Here is a 19648-nt window from a genome sequence, read left to right on the forward strand (position 1 = left end):
TGCAATTGCCTACCCCTGATTATGTAAACCTATCTCTGCCAATTGGACCATCCTTCTCTTCCTTACACCCTTGCAAATCCCTTTTATTTTTGCAAATGTATCAAGCCCAAACAATCACCAGTTTTATTTAAACTCTGGTTTACTCTTCCCTTACATGTGAATTCAAGATGAGAGAGCTCAGAAGGATATCAGAGCTCACATTCATAGAGTAATAGCATGAACCTCAAAAGTTGCCCATATTCAAATATTTTAAATTACAAAAAGACACTTTGCAATTGTTTGACATAATACATGAGAACATAAGAAATCAAGAGGAAATATACAAATATCTAGTATCTATTAATGCCAGGTACTGTGCTGGGTCTTTTACATATATTACAGAATTGATGTAATCTGTAAGTAGATAAATTATGTAATCCTCAAAAATATCTCATGAGGTGTGTAAATACCCTATTTTGCAGGTGGAGAAAATAAGCCTTAAAAGCTTAAGCAACTTGCTTAAGATAGTTTGGAGCATATTTTCTATTTGTATTAAAATATTTTTATGCTCATTCATTGTCCATCAATTTAGATTTAACTCCTGTAGGTCTCTTGACTATAGGCTTCAAAGCTAATTTCTTTTTACCTCTTGTTTAGCTCTTATATTTAAAGAACACTGATGTTATCTCTTGAAAGATAAATCATCCCTAGGAAGGTTCTCAGACAAGCATTGCCTTGACTTCAGAGGCGGTCACAGCAAACCCCCTCATCAATCTTGTTCTCATTTTCCTCCTGGATAAAATAAGGCTGATAATAATCACTTCAAAATTACTCTGATGATCAAGGGTAGATAACAGCACATCAGAGAGCTTCACATCCTGTACAACCACAAAGGGCTATTCACTCTTCTCCTTTCAGACTTCTAAAAAATTTGTTTTGAGAAATTGAAAAGATACAGAAAAGCACAAAGAATAACATAACACTCAAATTCTCACCACCAGAATAATTAATGGTTTATTATCTTGTGCTTTGTGTCTGTTTTTTAAAAGAAATAAGCCACTTCACATACAAGTGAACTCCCCTCTACCTACCATGCTGAGTTCCGTTCTCCACGCCCTTGACCCCTCAACATCTCCCCAAGATACCTGTTTGTACTTCCAATATCCTTTTATAATTTTACACATCCAGAAAAAACACAGTGTTATTTTCATGTATATGCTCTTTCATTCAGTAGGCATTTATTTGCCTACCAGCTATGTGCAAGATACAGTTCTTGGTGCTGTGAAAATAGGAAACGAGTCAAAACGAGGCCCCTGCTCCTGTAGAACTTATGTTCTAGTCGGGGGAGACAAGCAATTTGGTAATTGGTCAATTCATCTATCGGCCAGTAGGAAAGGAATTAGTCAATTCATCTATTGACCAGCAGGAAAGGAAAAATATCAGGTGCTATAAGTGGTATGCAAAGAATTAAAATAGGGAAGTGCATTAGAGATTAGTTACCTTAGATTGAGTAGTCTTTGACAGGATGATGTTAAAGCAATGAGCTCTTAATTACATGCATGATATTAATATGAACTTTTCTACAGCTAATTTTTTCCTCTACACAGGATTCTGGCTTGTTTTTACAACAGGTTTTAGAGGTTGTTTTTTTTTTAAATGTGCATTTTATGTCTCTTCTAGAAATTTGGCATTAAATAGTCCCAAAGAGAGTAGTTAATTTAGCTGTGATAATTTATCTTTCCAATGTACATAATTTCTTTACCCTGTCAAGTTAATTCCTAATTAAGAATGTCATGTATTTTCTGAATTTTTACAGAGAATTTATTCCATACAAGACACTGTGCTGAGAACCCTAGGTTAACCAAAGACAAATAAGACACATTTCCTGCCACCCCGGTGCTTGCAATACAGTGGCAGAGATAACATATGCGAAGCATAAAGCAATAATGATAGCAATACTAATGAGCTACCAATTATTGAGCCCTTACTATATGTTCAGGTGCTTTCTATTCCTCATCTCCTAGAAATAGACATTTTATAATCTTTTTTTTTTTTACAAGGAGAGTGAGAGAGTTTCATTCACTCAGTCCACAAATATCTGTGATTGTGATGAACCTGGTCACTCTGCTGGGTGCAAAGAATATAAAGGAGTATATGATTATTTGCATATAATTCCTGACCTTGAAAAGTTTACAGTCTAGAAACAAGTAACTAAATGTATTTGCATTAGCTAGATTGTTGATCACCCCCTCTATGCCCCCAATCCCAAGCTTTCCCAGTGAAGCCTGCCTTAACCCTCAGACCAGATCAAGACCACCTGTTACATGGTTTTGAAGCACTGTATACCTTCACTTCATAGCACTCATTTCAGTTTATAATCATACCTTTGTTTGTGTCATTAGTCAAATCATAAGCTCCAGGAGAGCAAGGATCATATTGGGTTTCTTTCACCATTGTAATCAATGCTTAAGAGAGTGTCCAGCACATAGTAGGTACTCAATAAATAGTTTTTGTCTGCATAAAAGAAACAATATCAGTAGATAGTATATGTGGAAGGTATATCATGTGTCAGGCACCATGTCAAGCACTTTCTATACATAATTTTATTTAACTTTCATGAAACCTATGGTGTAGGGAGTGCCGTATTATTTTACAGATGAGAATGCTGAGGCTCATATAAATTAAATAACTTTCTTGAAGTACCACTACTGGGGTGCAGCAGGAGCTGAATTAATCTAAAGTCCCAGATCTTTCCTATTATACTGCATTGTCTCAAGATAGCAAAGATAAAAGAACTAAAAAGTGTATGTATTTCTATATACACATATATTCATACACATATATATACACACATATGCATACACATATATATATTTATAGACACCTGATTCATCCAGTAGCCTATTCCTTTTCTGATTCTCAAAGCTCATTATCCATACCTGTCTTAAGGCACTTATATCAATGAGATTATTTCAGTGCAAATACCAGGAAACATAACTCAGAATATCTTAAATTATAAAGGAATTTATCATTTCACTAACAGGAAGTCTGGAAGTCAACTAATTCTCTGGTTGGTCAAGTCAGAAGTTCTACCATTCCATCAAGGACTCAGGCTCCTGCCATCTCTCTGTTCTGTCATTCGCGGTCTGTCCTCTACAAGTTGAAACTTCCCTCCATCACATGTGATGGCTGCAGTTCTAGACATCATCATGTTTCACCACTGAAGCACCAAATTCCAGAGTAGGAAAAAGGGATTCTTTCCCATTTGTATCCCTTTTAAAGAACTGAATAAAATCAGTTATATTGAAGATAATTAAACAAAATCTTTGCTCTGACAGCAAGGAATAAAGAGAAGATGCTGCTCAGGAGACAAACAACACTGTCTGCCACAGCCATTGCCACTTAACTTGTCATTATTTATCTACCTATCTTATCATTCTAGATTGTATACTTAACAGCAAGTCTTATGTTATACGTCTTTGTTACCCCTCTGTTTCTAGTATAATATTTTGTTTTATATAATATTTATATTATTTTCTATAGTATTAAATATAGAAAAAATATATTTATATATCAATATTATAAATATAGACATATATAAAATGTATAATTTTAATGTTTTATAAGGAATAAATGGCCAGTATGTGAATGCTAAATGAATGAATTTTGCGGGCCACTCTTGGAAGTATGGACAGTGTACTTAGTGTGGGGAGTTTTGCCTGGCAGCCAACATTTGGTAGGTGATAGGGAGTTTTTTGATTTTTGAGCAGATGAGGATGGTAGGGGTTCACAACTTCAGAGGGGCTCATGAGCCCACTGAAATGTGCCCAAATGTGGTGGGTATGCATACACTTCTGGGAAGAGGGTCTGGAGTATGACAAATTGGAATGGAGAGAAAACATGGAGGCCAGAGTAGCTGGAAGAAACCTTAGAACCATGTGCCTCCTCTGATCAGACCTGAGGAAAGTCAGATTTCCATTTCTGGAACAGAACAGATTTGAAATACACTTGAGTGGGCCCTCTTCACCTTGCTTAGTCTAATGCTTACAGTCAGGAGCTTGCAGTGGTGAAATGGGTGAGTAATAATACCATAAGCAAAGGACTTTCCTGTTATACTAGTTTCCCAAAGCCAGGCCCAAATTACCCACCCACATTTCCAGGAGCGAGCTCAGGTTTTTATTTTATTGCCTACCTTCCCCCCTTACTCTGCTTTGTTCCTCTTCCTTTTCTCCTAAAGAAACAATCACCAGTGACCCATCTGTGGGTGGGGACTTGGGTGAATGCTTCTCAGAGAGATTATCACAACTTCCTCTTGTCTACTGGCTAAGGAAAACACACCTATTTATGCCCAATATCCAAAGAACAAGAATTTCCAGTGAGCACTTTTTTATAAGTCACAATCCCATTACTAAAAGGAAACCTGTATCCTGCCCAAACCTCATGCAAAAAGTAGGTGAAAACTTAAATGTATAAACAGATTTCACATCTTAAACCAGCCCAAGTTAGACACTAAGAGGAAGACCCCTTCACGGGGCCTGGGACCTACCAGATTTAGTGGTGTCTTTGAACAAAGAAGAAGCAATATCCTGGCGCTTTACAGGACCATGAGAACACAGTGTGAACCTATAACTGATGGGGCCCCAAAGTGCATATATCATAAAAATACCCTCCTCCCCCATTTTTATGCTTGTCTGCAAAGGAGACTGTAAGTCCTGGCATAGCTGTAAGGAAAATTGCAAAGCAGGTGGAATTTTCTTTGGCACCTACTTTTCCCCCTTTCTGACTATGATCTTACCCTTGGCTCCTTTCCCTCTTTCACCTTCATTTCAAGAACCCATTCTCTACAATTACACAGAACTCCTGAATCATGTCTATTCCTCTATCTAGCCCACCAATATATTCATCCAATTAACATTTTTTAGTGTCAGACACTGTGCTGACCCCTTGAGGTACCAAGATGGCTGTGACAGGCTCCTGCTCTTCAGGAGATGGAATTTATCTGGCTGGAGAGTTTGGGTTTCATTGTACAGGTGACTGCTTCTTAACCTTAGCTGTGTACTAGAATTACCCATGAGATTTTAAAATAGAGAAATTCTGTTCCAATGGGTGGAGGTAGAGATTGGGGCCAGCAGGCAATAGTTGATACATTTTTTAAGCTTCACAAATGATTTTGTCACCAGGCCAGATAATGAAGAGATGGGAGTCACTGAAGATTTGTGGTCACAGAAATTCTGAACACTTGCTTGGATTTCTTCTAAAACAAGAACATCGTACTGTTCTTGATTCTCCTGTGTTCTCCACTGAAACCATCTTCTGAGCTCTTCAAATTTCATTTCTATGTGTTTCATTAGTGTCATTACTCTTGCCCTGTTAACCAAATTGCATTTTCTTTGCCCAGAGGAAATAGAGGTGTTTGAGTTGATACTTCTCCCCCAAATAAGTTGCTCTTTTTATCACATACCTATTGTACTTATTCCTCCATTAGCATTTAGCACTGTAATTCAGTAAGTCTCAAATATTAGTGTGCCTAAAATTTACTTTGGGTGTTCACAAGCAATGCTTCCTAGGTTCCACACCCAGGAAGTCTGATTCACTGGGTTTGAGACATGCACAGCAATCTTCAGTTTCCTACTTTGTAAAGATTTTCAAAAATAGAAAGAAGTTGAAAAAACATAGCACCAAGAATATCTCTATAACTGCCACCTTAATTCTATAATTGACATTTTGCCATATTTTCTTTACCTCTCAGTTTGTGTGAATGTGTATGTGTACTCACTATATGTTTTTATATTTTTGGGCAGTTTGAAAGTAAATTGACACTTCACCCTTAATACTCCAGCATGCATCTCCTAAGAATGAGGATATTCTCCTACATAATAAGAATAATGATATCATCATCACTCCTAAGAAAATTAACAATATTTCCAAAATATCATCTAGTCATTTGCCTTTTAACAGACACCTTCTAGATCTTTCTCAAGTATAGAGGTATAAGTTCCAGACATTAAGGTTTCAAATGGAGGAGATATTTGGGGAGCAAGTAGGACTCAAGGGACAACTCAAATAAATCTTGAACTCCTGGTAGACTTCACAAATCAGGGCAGACAAATGTCCCATCTTGCCAGAATGTCCATTCCACTTGACACAGAGTCTAAGAGAAGTCAGACAGGTCAGACAACTCTTTGGACAACCTCACACACTGGTTTTAACTGAGAAAGGTGAAATGTTCTTTCCTGCTTTGGGAAACTTCAAATCCTCTGCCCTCAGTTTTACAATAGAAAGTTGATAGGTGAGTGTACAAAAGGGGTATCTGCAGCATTAAGGATACACCTGGTTTAAGGAATAAGATTTGCTTCAGTGGAAATAATCAGTTGAATGATTCTCTGCTGTGATTAAAGAGTTAAAACTGTGACCCAGCATTATGCTTCAGGGGAGCCGTAAGAAATAGGGACCCTGGGAATTGTAGTGTGATTCTTCTGCACACTCTCTAATATGGTCTCCATAAAACAGCATCAGCTGTTGCTGCACACAGTGTAATTTAACATGCTCTTTAATGTTTACATTGGGCCTGTAAAAGATTTTATGATGACAGTTGGTGATTCCAGTGGCAATTATTGAATGACATCACACTGTGGTCAGATTGCTTCAGAAAAGGGTCTCTCATAATGCTGGTTTTCACAAATCAAGGCCTAGGGATGATGTCTGGGTGCAGGATTTTCTAAACTAAGGTCGACTTCATTTCATGCTTACCTACATGGTTCCATTGGGTCATATCTCCATGTTCTTCCTAAACACCAAAAGTGGAATAGGAAAAGGTGGAGTGAACTAGGAGGTTGCTTGCTAGAACAGGCATGAGCTTGGGAATGACTTTTTTTTGTGTAATGCAGTTACAGTGAAAGTTATTCCTTGACTAAGGGGGCAAAGAAAAAGCTATCAACAGCAGTAATTGTGTGTGTGTTCATGTCAATGAATTTGGCAGGTATCACCAATCCAAAGCAACACAGGCATTTAATAAACCCAACACATGGTCTGTGCATTCTAAGTAGCTGGTCAATCTTCCACCATCGCTTCCACTGAATTCCTGTTATGTGTTTGCTTGTCCCATGCTCTTCTCCATCATAACACTCTGAGCCTGCATTGCTTGTGGAATTTTCTCAGGCATTTCTGTTTATGGTTGCACCCCTATCAACCACATTGTTACTAGCTAAGTCTGAGGCTCCCTGCTGTGGCACCCTGCCACAAAAGGTGTAATGTCCAGGGAACCTAAATGCATCTATTGCATATAGCTGTCCTGAGTCCAAAGCTGATCATTGACAAACGTGAATTCTCCAGTGTTTTAGAGCCACAAGAAATAGCAGAAAGTACTAATTTTATAACCCCTGGCACCTGGATTTTCCCTTAAGTGCTCAGAGATTATTTTATTCCCCTGGTCAATACTGTCTCCACTTGAGCCATGTGGGGTGTGGCTTTCAGTCTCTTTATCTCTTTTTCTGCTGCTGGTGCTGAACATTCCCCTTTCCTCTCCCTTCCTGAAAGTTCAGCACCTCCTGTTCTGTGTCTACATAGAGATGGAAGCCATTGAATTTTAACCCTCAGCTTCCTTCCATTTGCCTTCAAAATCTCCAACTTGGTCACTTTCTGGCTTTTCCTTTTCTTCTGATTTTGAGAATTAAGTAAATGTTTTTTCTCCTACCAGAGATAATTCTCCTATTTGGACTCTTGACTCTGCTGGTGCTCCTGGCCCCACACTTCAAGCTCCCAGTTCTAACTTGTCTTCCTCTTCTCTATTTTCACACCCTCAACTCCTTTTGCTATTTTCTTTATAATGAAATCTGTCAATGAATGTCTCGCTTGATCTCTCTCCACCATGTAAACAGATTGGTACAATCAAAATTGCCCTATTTTTCTTATGTTCTTTACATTGAGCCAGGGCAGAACTTTTCATCATCTTTCTAGACCCATTTTACTTCTGTGTCAGAACTCAAGTAATCCTGTTTGCTTAAATTAAGCTGTTTCTAAAAACTCACAGAAAAATTTTCTAAAAGCACTCTTTCCTTCTGCCTTGTACCTTGATCCACATCTCTCCAAAGGATGAGGGATCAGGGTGACCTCCCCTAAACATCACTTTCTCTCCCAGGTTAGAAGAGCATATGAGTGAAACTGCTGAGTCTCCTTGCTGAGAATGGTGGCTACCTTATTGTGCCTTATTGACACAGAAAGGGAAACCTCTTTCCTCAAGAACTGCTGAGTCCTGACAATGGGTGGCTATCATTATCAAATGGGTTGTTAAAAGTTACTCAGCCAAACACTACCAGAAATAGGCCTGTCGCCTGTCAACAACAGATGCACTTCAGAGGAGAGCTGCTAGGCATGAAGGAGTGAGGGATCTTTTGTAAGTTGGGCTCTTATTGAAGGAGTTTGACAATGATCTAAGGGAAGCAGAGATCAGTTTTGTATCAGTTGTTGTTTTGAGGTCCAATTAGGAAAAGACAGAATTGAGCAAGAACTAGGTGTTGTCATGAGATGAAGGTGGCCGAGCAACTGGGTATCCCTAGTTGCAAATGGAAAGAGCAAGTGGTGCGGGGTGTCACTGGTCAGTAATCACCCAAAGAAGGGGCCGCTAAGGTAATTTATAACTGCTGCATGACCTTGGCAGAAACAGTGTTTGCTATTAACTTCGCAGCTGGCCTTATCTGTGTCTGTCCTCTCAGCCTGATTAGTGCAAGGGCTTTTTTTTCTCTTTTCAGTCCAACCTGATTTTCATTCTTTTAATTCCAAACACGTTTTAACTCTTTCAGCATCCTGGATTCTAAACTCACCTGAACATTCACTGGGATACATTTCCCCACTGGCACTTAACCAGCTGTAAGAATCTTGGGTTCATCCTGATATAACCTTTAGAGCTAACATTAAGTGATCCTATAAAGCTGAGGTGAAACTGCTTGGCTTCACTAATAGGTTTCAGACTTTTCCAGATGTCCCACTATTTTCTGCTTTACTTTAAATGATGCCATTGCCCTCACTAATCGAGTCTTTCCAGATTAAAGCAAGTCTTTACCCTACTCCAAAAGTTTAATGGCTTCTCATCGAAAACGGCACTGTATTTGAAGTGCATCATGATTTGACTTCGCTCTACACTTCCATTCTCCTCTCTCTGTTGTATTTCACATATAAGCCACACCAGGTGAACCATTGTACTTTCATGTCCCTGCTCCTTTACTTATTCTTTACATCATTTTGGAGGGATCCTTTATCCCAAACAAAATCTTATTCTCACTTGACTGATGCAATAAACTTTCTCCTTGAAGCCTCTCTTGAACCACCTTGTTGACATTACCACCTGCTTCTTTGACATTCGCATAGCACTTTGCTTGTAACTCTGTTTAGCATTGCTTTGGTTCTGTTTCCTAGGCACCCAGTGGCTTTTTTAGAGTTATCCTTGATATCTGGGGAAAAATAAAAAAGCAGTTTATTTTACCTAATTTCTATATCCTAAAAAGTTCTTAACCTGAAATTCATGTCTTCATTGTGGTCCTCTGGAAGTTTGGGAAGGTGGGGCAGCATGTGAAACTTCATATATAAATATATACATACATACTTATAAAATTGCTTGTGTGTGTGTGTGTGTCTGTGCATGTGTGTCTGTGTGAAAAGGAGTCCACAACTTTCATCAGACGCTCAAAGAAATGTGTAACCCAACAGAGTTAAGGACAACTATTAGAATATTAGACTGTTGTGGAATGGGCACTCTGCCACTCAAGCAGATGGGGGAGAGGACTGTAAGCAACCAAGAAATCATGAATGTGCATCCAATGTGGGTGTTTAGGGCATGGTACCCAGCTGGGCAGGTGGAGAATGCCATCCACCCAAAGCTGCCAAGGGCTATGAGCCAGTCCTGATTAAACTCGGGACTGCACTTGCACTGACTTTTGGAAATTGCTGTGAAATCCACTCTCCCCAGTCACGGCACAGGAGCACAGTTGCTGACTGAGTTATTTCACATAAAAGCCCTGACTGTGCCTTTGTTGAGAAGCTAAGCTGGCAGTGGCAGTGATGCTTCTTGTCCTTGTCTACTTTTTCAATTCCCAAATAAGTATTAGTTTGATTAATAATCACATTTCAGTCAGTCACAGGCACCAGGTGGTTTGGAATTCTGGGGAGGGAAACAATAGTGCATGACACATATCTTCTCTCCATCTTTATAGTAAATAGAAAAACTCCTCAAAAAAGATTATAATGGTGCAGGTGTCTAAATATATGGGTTGCAATGCAATGCAATGCAGTCATGTTTATCATGAATGATAGAACTAAATGACTTAAATCTACAGTGCAAGGGATAGATAGAGGCCCTCCTTGATCATACTTCTTAATTGCCCATGCTAAAAAAGTTCATGATTTTGAGATTGTTTTTCCAGCCACTTCTTTCCTTCCATGATCTCTTTTTTTCTTTATTGAAGTATCATTGCCAATCTTTTGTTAGTTTCAAATGTACAACACAGTGGTTCCAGTTACCCATGTTATTAAATCCTCACCCCCTCTAGTGCAGTCACTATCTATCAACGTAGAAAGATGATAGAGAATCATTGAGTATATTCTCCATGCTCTACTACTGTCCCCATGACCAACTTCTATTGTGATTGTGAATTATTATGACCCACCCTCCACCCCCAACCTCTTCTCCTTGGTAACCACTAGTCACTTCTCAGTGTCTATGAATCAACTGCTGTTTTGTTCCTTCTGTTTTCCTTTGTTTTTATATTCCACACATAAGTGAAATCATATGATATTTGTCTTTGTCTGGCTTTTTCACTGAACATAATACCTTCTAGACCCATCCATGTTGTTGCAACTGGCAGGATTTCTTTTCTTTTTATGGCTGAATAGTATTCCATTGTTTATATCCTTCCATACTTTCCTAGAAAATCCTCTTGGATGAGAAACAGGTTAATTCATGAAAAAGAGGCATGAAAAACACAGACACATCCAATTGTCATGTGCATTCCTGTGCCTGTGCTAGTTCTCATTTTGGCACCTGTTGAGATCATTTGGTACAAACTATTCTCTTTCCAAAGAGTATGCTAACAGAAAGCAAAATAATAGGCAATTCAGGTACCTGAATTTAGGGGATAAAACTCTACATGTTTCCTGTTCCCCCAAAGTTACTAGTTATCTGTATTATTTCTCTCTTCTCAAACAAAGCAAGTCACAAAAGTCCTACTACATAAAATGAATTATGAAAATCAAGGATAATTCTTCTAAAAGTAATCATCACAACCTCCAACATAGGTATGCATGAATAGGGAGCTTATTTCTTAAACTGAAAGGCAATATACCTTGCAGATAGTAAAATCAATTTCTACCATTGAGTTCCTTTGGGAGTAATATTTCAAGTTAGTAATTCCAAAACTCAAGTGAACACTAGAATCACTGGAAAACCTCTTAAAATACAGGTTTCTGGCCTTTAGCCTCAAAGTTTGTAATACAGGGGGAGGGGTGGAGAATATGGATTTCTCACAAGTTCCCCAGTGATGTTGATGGCTGCTGGTGTGGGGACCATACTTTAATAATCACTGATCTAGGTCTTTGAGGTCTCACAGTGTTTGTAATTTATTCAGGAACCAGATGATAAAACACGTTAAAAAATACCTAGCAATACAAGGTAACATAAGGGCCCCAAATAAGCTACAATGTGTGTGATGGAAGTGCAGTGGTGAGAACTCGGGGTTATCAGGATTTGAGCTAACTCTCAGGTGTGCAGAGACTTGAGACCATCCGAGAAGAAGAGGGAGAGCCTTCTAGGATGGGTATATGAATCAAGTTGGTAGAGCTATGACTGGATAGATAGTTTGGGACCAGTTTGTGAAGGGTTTTTCAATGCCATCCTATAAGGAGTTAGATTTTATGCAGGAGGTAATATTTATTTCATCCACACCTCATCTCTTTCTGTGGTGTGCAACCACAATATTTAGCTCTACATTACTGCAAACATTTTAAACTTCCCAAAGTGCTGTTCAGCCAGGGATGGGGTGGGAGTGGTAGAGGCTCTGGTATTTGATAATGAGGTAGAGCAGGGGCATAGGATAAGCATCATGATTAATCTTTCTGTTTATGGTGAAAAACGCTGATATATAAAAAGAATAGTAAGAACAGGAGGGACTCCATCTTAAGGCTAATATTCCATTTAAAAAACCAGGGAGTTTGGAGATAAGATTCCTCAACTATTTTATGGTAATTAGCCAATGGTTGACTCTACCTTAAGGTAGGGCAAGCAGTCCTAAATGGTATGTTTCCACTGCTTGAGGGTAACCACTATCCTGGAGAAGAACAGGATCAATAAATTCCTTGTGTTAAGTTTATCTTACAGAATATCTAGAGGACAGACTATGGATGGCGACATAATGTGTCTCCCCAGAAATAGATACCATGAGACCATAAGTCAAGCCTATTCTCCCCTGGCCCTATACCCCATTCTTGAAATCCTTAAAATACATGAATCCTAAGTCTTTAAGCACACCTCTTCTCTGAGGCTGCATGCACTCCCCTTTCTTTGAGTGTGTACTTTGCCTTAAATAAAGCCTTCTTGCTGCTCAACTTACTGTGTTTTTTCTCTATGCTCTTCTAACCCTCTCAGGAGGCTAATAAGAAACGCATTTCCTTGTGGTAAGCATCTTTGTTACTTCACTATTTCATTCAGTTTTCTAGACTTAAGCACAAGTCTTCTCTCTCTCTCTTCTACTTCAGACAAGTAAGGAAGAGCTACTGAGAGCTCTGATTTGGGCCTGCCAGTTCTCATACTTGGGTGACCTGGATGGGACTGCAGCTGTAGGATTATGCTCTTTAGTAGCCTGCCTGAAAAATCTCCTTTCTTTGCTTTGGGGGAAGTTCTCAGTACATAATCACATTCCCTCCCTCCAGTGCTCTGCAGCTGCCCATCCTGGGGTCGTTGGGGCTTAGTTCCCACTCTGTGCAGACTCAAGTGGACACTTAACACCAGGTAACCCTGGCTTCAGGAGTTGGCAAGGGGTCTGCCCTGTACTGAGCAGGAGCTCAATGAACTTTCCTTTCCTCCCTCTGTTATTCCTTGGTCTCTACTGCCTTCATGGCTGCTACCATTCGCTGCTCTCTCTTTAACGAATTCTTTCCTTAACTACACTCCTCCAACCTGCTCATGATTTCTCATCAGAGTCAAGAAACCTATCCCATCTGGTTTGAGGTTTCACCTAGTGAGTAGGGAGGGAACCTCAAGACAACTGCCCCACAACAATAAGATGCCAGTTTAAACTGGAAGGTGGATTTATTTGCATGTCCAGTCAATTTCTTTTTCCAAGGTTGCAGGGATGGGGAAGCCAGCAACTTTTGGATGTTTCCTGAAATACTAAGCAAAGTTTGTGTATGGATATAGGTTACTGCCAGGAAAAGGGAGTATCTCCAATGGCTGGGGCAACTTTGGCTCTTGTCCCACTGAGGGTCTGAAGTGGGCCAGACCATGCACTAGAATTCAGTGCTTTTCAATCTTTTCAGGTGCACAAGTAGGAATCACTTGGAGATCTTGTTAAAATGCAGCTCCTGATTCAGCAGGCCTGAGACTGTGCATTTCTAACGTTTCCAGAGGATGCTGGCGCTGCGGATCGCCCTTTGAGACAAGGTACCGTGGGACATCCGGACTGCGGATAGCCCGTTGCAGAAGGAAGGAGGATAACTGCGATCCTTAAAGATTCCCCCACAGAGGTGGACGGTGTGGGTGTGGGACAAACAGCAGGGCGGCCTGGGCAGAGCTGGGAAGGTGGCCGCGGGGCAGGCCGAGGCGCAGACTGCGTCAGGTATGAGTGCTCGGGTGGTGGCGATCCGGAGGACACGCACGTGGCCGACTCGGCCTGCCTGCGCGAGGATCGCTTCCCGCCCGCGGCGCGATTTCTGCTCTTTCGGCCCTCGGGGGCTCCCATCGCGGCTGCTCCGAGCGAAGCGGAGACGGCGACGGCGGCAGCTGATTGCCGCACAGCGCGGGCTGGCGCGCGCCCTCCCGGCGGGCCGGGCGCCCCGGCTCCCGGAAGCGGAAGGGGAGCGCTGCCCGGCCTGGGCGACGGCGCGGCGCTGGACCGGGAGCGGAGGAGGTGGGGTGGAGGACGGAGGGCGCCGCTGGCGGCCACGGGAGCAGCGGCGGCGAGAGGCGCCGGTGAGTGTGTGCGGGCACGGGGACGACGCGGCCGCCCCCCGGCCCGCCCCGCGGGGCCCGCCGCCGCCCCTCGGAGCCGGGCCGCCCTCATCTGGCCGCGTTCCTGCTCCGCGCCCGGCCCCCGCCCCGCACCTGCGCTCGTCCGGCTCGGAACCCCAGGTCTGCCTGGGGCTGCTGGCCTGGCCTTTCTCAGAGCATCTTCAGCCGTCCCCCAGCTTCTCCTCCCGGAACTGGTGGTGGGTGGGTTCCTGGTCAAGTAGAGCTGATTTTTGGTATCTTAAAAAAAATTTTTTTAATCTGTGCCCTGAGTTTCTCGCGTGAGAACTACAGTTATCTTCTGTATCCCCGGGGGACCTGCGCAGGGATCTCGGATTTATCTACGCTATCCACCGCCTTTCATTCATTTACAGATCGCTGGTGTGAGGTTGCAGAGGATTAACAGAGTAAATAGTTTGATCCTTTATTGATGTTACGCCTTCCTCCTCCAGATCCTAGAGTGGTTTTGAGAAAATGGCTATGGATGGCAGCAGTTTTTGCTTGTTACCATTCACTATAATAAAATTGCACTTGTTACCATTCACTATAATAAATAGGTCGCTGGATTTTAAATGGAAGATCCATTTAAAGTGTGGTTTCTCAAGCTATATTTGGGTCACATTTTAAGATCCTCAGTGAGTCAGTGGAGGATGTCCATATCTCTAGGGCTGAGAGAAGCTGACCGGTTATTACTGGGAAATATTGCAATACAGCAGTCCATAAAAAAACAAGAGGAAAAAAAATACTGTGGGTGGGTCATAAATCATAGTGTAAAATTACCACGAAGGATAATTAAGGTCAATTAAAAAAGATGTGTCAAAGGGATCCTCAACCTAGTATGCTAATACATTTATGTAAAAAAAATTCACTGCCTTCCTTGTGATAATAATCGTAGTTACCATTTGATGACTGCTTAGTATGTGCCATCCCTGCACTAAAAGGCATTTGGTGTAATATCTTGTTAAGTTCTTCCATCTCTTTTAGTCTTCAGTTCTTTTAAAGATAAAATCCAGAGAGATGCTTTATTTTGCAATGTCTTAATGGCAAAAAGAGGTAGAAAGACAGAAATAACCAAATGAGACTTGGTGTTAAGTGGAAAGAGAAACTAGATTCTAGTTCTTCCACTGTCCAGTCTAAATGTGGGGTCATGGGTAGGTCAGTGATTGACCCATGCTGTTTTCTCAGCTATACAGCTAGGGAGAAAGGTTAAATCCTTTAAGGCTTATTTTTGGCTTTTCCATGCTTACTTAGCATAGGCTTTGTTTGTAAATAATTTAAGACCCTTAAGCATGTTAAAAGTATATTTAAAACATTTACCTGAAGAAGTATTAAATTACATAAAAATATAACTAAAAAATATATAATTACATACTTTTGGAGTAATACTTGGTATAGCAATATTCCAGGGTTCCTCATTTTTGATGTAAAACAATGGGATTATATGAGTTCCCTTCAAACTGTTGTGATTTAAACTTAACATACTTAAGAAACTGTAGTTGGTATAAATGAAACAGAGCATATTTAAAATGATGCTGAGTTCCATTACCTATTTCTGTGGTGTTTTACTTAATATTAAGAAATGTAAGCATTAAAAATGCATACAGGTAACTATCAGCCAAACACATAGGTTCTGAAACAAGAAGTAATCAGTGAATCATACATTTTTTTACTTCTCATTTGCCCACTGCATGATACCTTTAATTCATAGGGACTGGTTCAGAGCCTGTGAAAAAGTGCATGGTACAATAATGCCATGTATTAGTGAAGAAATGAATTGACAAGTCTAGTAATGTCTCCTGTGCAGTTTTTTTCTGCACAGGAGTCAAAATCTTTTTCAGTGGCAGAATGCTACATAGTGGCACATAACAGGGAAGGCAGAAGAAAAGCTATTTTTATTACCAGGAAGTTGTTTCCTAAGCTCAGTTTTACTTTTATATGAAGGAATGAAGACATTTTATATTGTGTTAGTAAAACGTTAGGGCTCAGATTCAACTTTTCAATGCGCTAAATATAAACGGTCTTTTAACATCTAGTAGAATAATCAGTGCGTTAATACTTCTTATTAAAGTTGCAAATGTTTGAACTATTTTGAATCAGTGAAAAATATGGGTGAAAGACAATGATAAATAGAAAAACTCTAGTCTTGTTAGAATAATGATTTTTTCCTTAAGAATCCTTGATAAGTTGATTTAGCCTACTTTAAAAAGTGTATTTTTATAGATGTGAAGCAGCACTGCTCTCATTTGTAGATCCCTAACCAAAAACATCTTAGTGTAATGGTAGTTTGTTTACTTACTTCCCTCTTTTGATGCACCCTAGGAAAAAAGTGCACATTTTCTAAGTTTGTCTTCTGCCTTGTAGGTCTTCTCTTTCCCTGTGCTTTTCTTCTTAGGTAGACTAACCTTTGTATCCACTTAAAAGCCTGAATAGGTATCTGCTCTCTTCATCTGTCTGTTACCAATTTCAAAAGGGCAGGTTAGGTAGAAATTAGTGTTTTAGCATTCACTGATTGATATTATTTTAATTCTAACTTTATATGTTCCTTAAGTTTGATCTCAACCAGGCTTCCAATTTTAAGCATTTTATCTTTAATTATAGGATGGATAACTCTTTTACCTGTTTTAGGATTTTCAGCTTCAGCAAACAAGTAAGGAGAGATTTTTCTTTCCCTGTTCTCTCCTTAATGCTGCTTTGGTAAAGCCTGGTAGGAAGGAAATCTAATTTAGCCTTTTCTGCTGTCTTGATGCTGTGGGTACTAGAGGTAAATAGCTAGCTTCCCTTTCCTCTTGGAAGAGCATGCCTGATTCATGCCCAAGAAACTCCGGACCTCTTCATTTCTGGTTTTTATTTTATCTGAAGGTTTTTACTTGTGCTGCTTTCTAAGGAAAGGTTATCTGTCCCTACCCTACCTTGAATTCCATTTCTTCTCTTGCCTTTCCTTTCCCTTTTAATCACACTCCTACCTTTCCAAATGAAGATTCCCACATAGCCATATTTGTTTGACTGAAACAATATTTGGTAGTCTTTAATTCATATCCTCCCACACCTTCCAAGTTACTTGTACTTTCTGTTAGGATATTCTGATGAAGTGTGTCATTGTAGTGCTATATTTTTAATAGGGGTATTAGTTTACATTTGTTTTTCACTCATGGGGCAAGCACACAGAAGAGCAAAAGCTTACATTCAGTTTTGCCCAGGATAATGTGATTTAAAGACTTGTCTTGGAAGTATATTCTTGAAACCATTGATGGTGCCAGTATGTTATGCTTTGTCTCTGTCCACTGACATTTTCAGTCTTCCTGGAGAACTCAGCAATCCAGTCAGAATTTCCCATTTTAATTATGCATTCTTCAGTTTCTGAAATCAGGTCCTGATTTTCTCCCATGCTTCATCCCTTAACTCACCAGTCCTTCTCCTTTTACTTGAAAGAGATTTCATTTACAGGCTTTATTTAGTTCAGTCACCGTATTTTAAACCAAATCCCTATTTTTGCTTTTCTGATGGAAGAGACCTCATGCCAACAGGTGGGAATACAATCTCCCTACATGCTTACTGTATCACCACTTTTAACAATGGGAACTCACAAACATTGTTTCATTCAGGAGTTTGTAAGACTAGAAGTAAAAATCATCTTTCAGGCTCTCTTTCTCTCTCCTCTCCCAATCCCCTTTAAAGTGATCATTTTTGGAGTTGCTAATCATTTGCCAGGAAATTTCTCATTTACACATAACAACAGTGAGTTATTTTTAGTCACCAATTTACAGATGGTTAAACAAGCTTGAAAAGAAACTGAAGCTTGGAACTAGTAAGAGGCTGCACGGTAATTTGAATGTGGCTCTCTTTCATATCTGTACAAGATTAATTTCTTACTCTACTGAAATAAACTGAATTACCTATGCTATTTAAAAAAATTGAATTACCTCATTGGCTGATTATTAGAGGCCATTGGCTAATTATTGTATACCTTGATATTTTAGGTAGAATTATTTAACTTGACCAATTTTCAGAGTAGATAAAATCTGAAGTTAAATAGCTGTATAAATATATTTAAAAGTGTATGGTTGTAACTTTATATTTTTAATGCTCATTTTAAGCTATAATTATAAGGTTTAAATTTTATATATTCATATATTAACCATTTTCTTTTGGCCCTGTGTGTGGGGGGTACTTTTTTAGTTTTGTTTACCCTGCAAATTCTTGATTGTATTCTTTTAGGCATAGCAATGTTAAAAATATTTAATGACATTTTATAGCTGTGAAACTTTGGGATATTCTTTGTTATCCCCAATTTCTTCGATTTCTAAGCCTAGCATTGTTTTTATACCACATGGTTGAGATTTGACTCCATAATGGTGGTGGTGTTATTGAACTAGACAAAATGTTCATCTCATTTTGGATACTATGGTTGCAGTGTAGCTCTAATAACTGTAAAAATAAAGTAGGATTTTTTGAGTCTAAGCCAGTGAGTGTGCCTGGGTTTTGACTCATGGATGGTTGACTTGTGCTATTACCTAACAAATGTTACTGACAGAAGCTACTGTTTTGATGAAACATTAGGAAGCCACCCTAGCATCATAACCTTAGCAGCATTATTAACTTTGGCTGTGTTTCAGAACATATTGTTGTACCACATTTAATTCTGCTTGAGATTTTTTTCCAGAAGAAGATGAATTCATTAATTTTCCATTAGAATAGCAGCTCCTTTACTTTGTCATTCCATGTTTTGTCTCTAAGAAGCAAAGGTGCAGCCAAGAAATCACATTTAATTAGTTTAGAAAGTTAGAGTAGAAACAAATTATACTTGACAGTCTAACATCCATGGACTATAGAAAAATTGACCCTGGGAGAAAGTACATTTAAAAATAGATGTATAAGGGGGATTGAAATGTAATGACGATTTTGATGTATTTTTCATATCCTCAGTATGTAATAGTTTCCTGTTTCTGTGATATGCTTAACAAACTCATAACTTGTCCGTTATTTTCTGTCTTGGAGAATGGTACCACCCTTCACCTAGTCCCTAAGCCAAAAACTTGGGAGCCACCCTAGAATCTTCCCTTTGCTTCCAGTTCATCACTAAGTCCTCTATCAGTTTTACTCATTAAGTTCTTAATCTACCCTTCCCAGCATGCCTCCTATCTTAAGTGTTGTTCATCACCACCTCCCCTCTACTCCTCTTATAACTTACTACTTTTGGAGTGCCTGCCATATGCTCTTATTTCTCAATGGGGAAACCATTAAGCCTAGCTTATTTCATGTAGTCAATTTTGGGGCTTTATCCATCCACCAAAGTCCATTCTTCAGTGTTGATGTTCTTTCCAAAATCCAAGCGTCATGGCATCTTCTGCCTAAAATCCTTCAGTGGTTTCCCACTTCTTTTAAAGTCCAAATTCATTGGCATGGTTTCACAGTGTTTTTCACTCTTAGTTCATTCTACTTGGGTGTCATGACATCAGTTTA

General features: G+C 39.6%; 1 protein-coding gene across 4 annotated transcripts in view; it reads left to right on the plus strand.

The window, feature by feature from the left end:
- The first annotated feature begins 14030 nt into the window (after positions 1-14030).
- Positions 14031-19648, plus strand: part of ZDHHC21 (zDHHC palmitoyltransferase 21) — a 72353-nt gene continuing 66735 nt past the window's right edge. For 3 of the 4 annotated variants that reach the window (XM_037018631.2, XM_037018630.2, XM_037018632.2), the window contains exon 1: positions 14031-14152. The gene's annotated coding sequence lies outside the window, so the exon portion shown is untranslated. Of the gene's footprint in view, positions 14153-14181; positions 14312-19648 lie in introns of those variants that run through there. The other variant, XM_073228496.1, reaches the window with a different exon arrangement.

This window comes from Manis javanica, chromosome 2, assembly GCF_040802235.1.
Source record: "Manis javanica isolate MJ-LG chromosome 2, MJ_LKY, whole genome shotgun sequence".
NCBI lineage: Eukaryota > Metazoa > Chordata > Mammalia > Pholidota > Manidae > Manis > Manis javanica.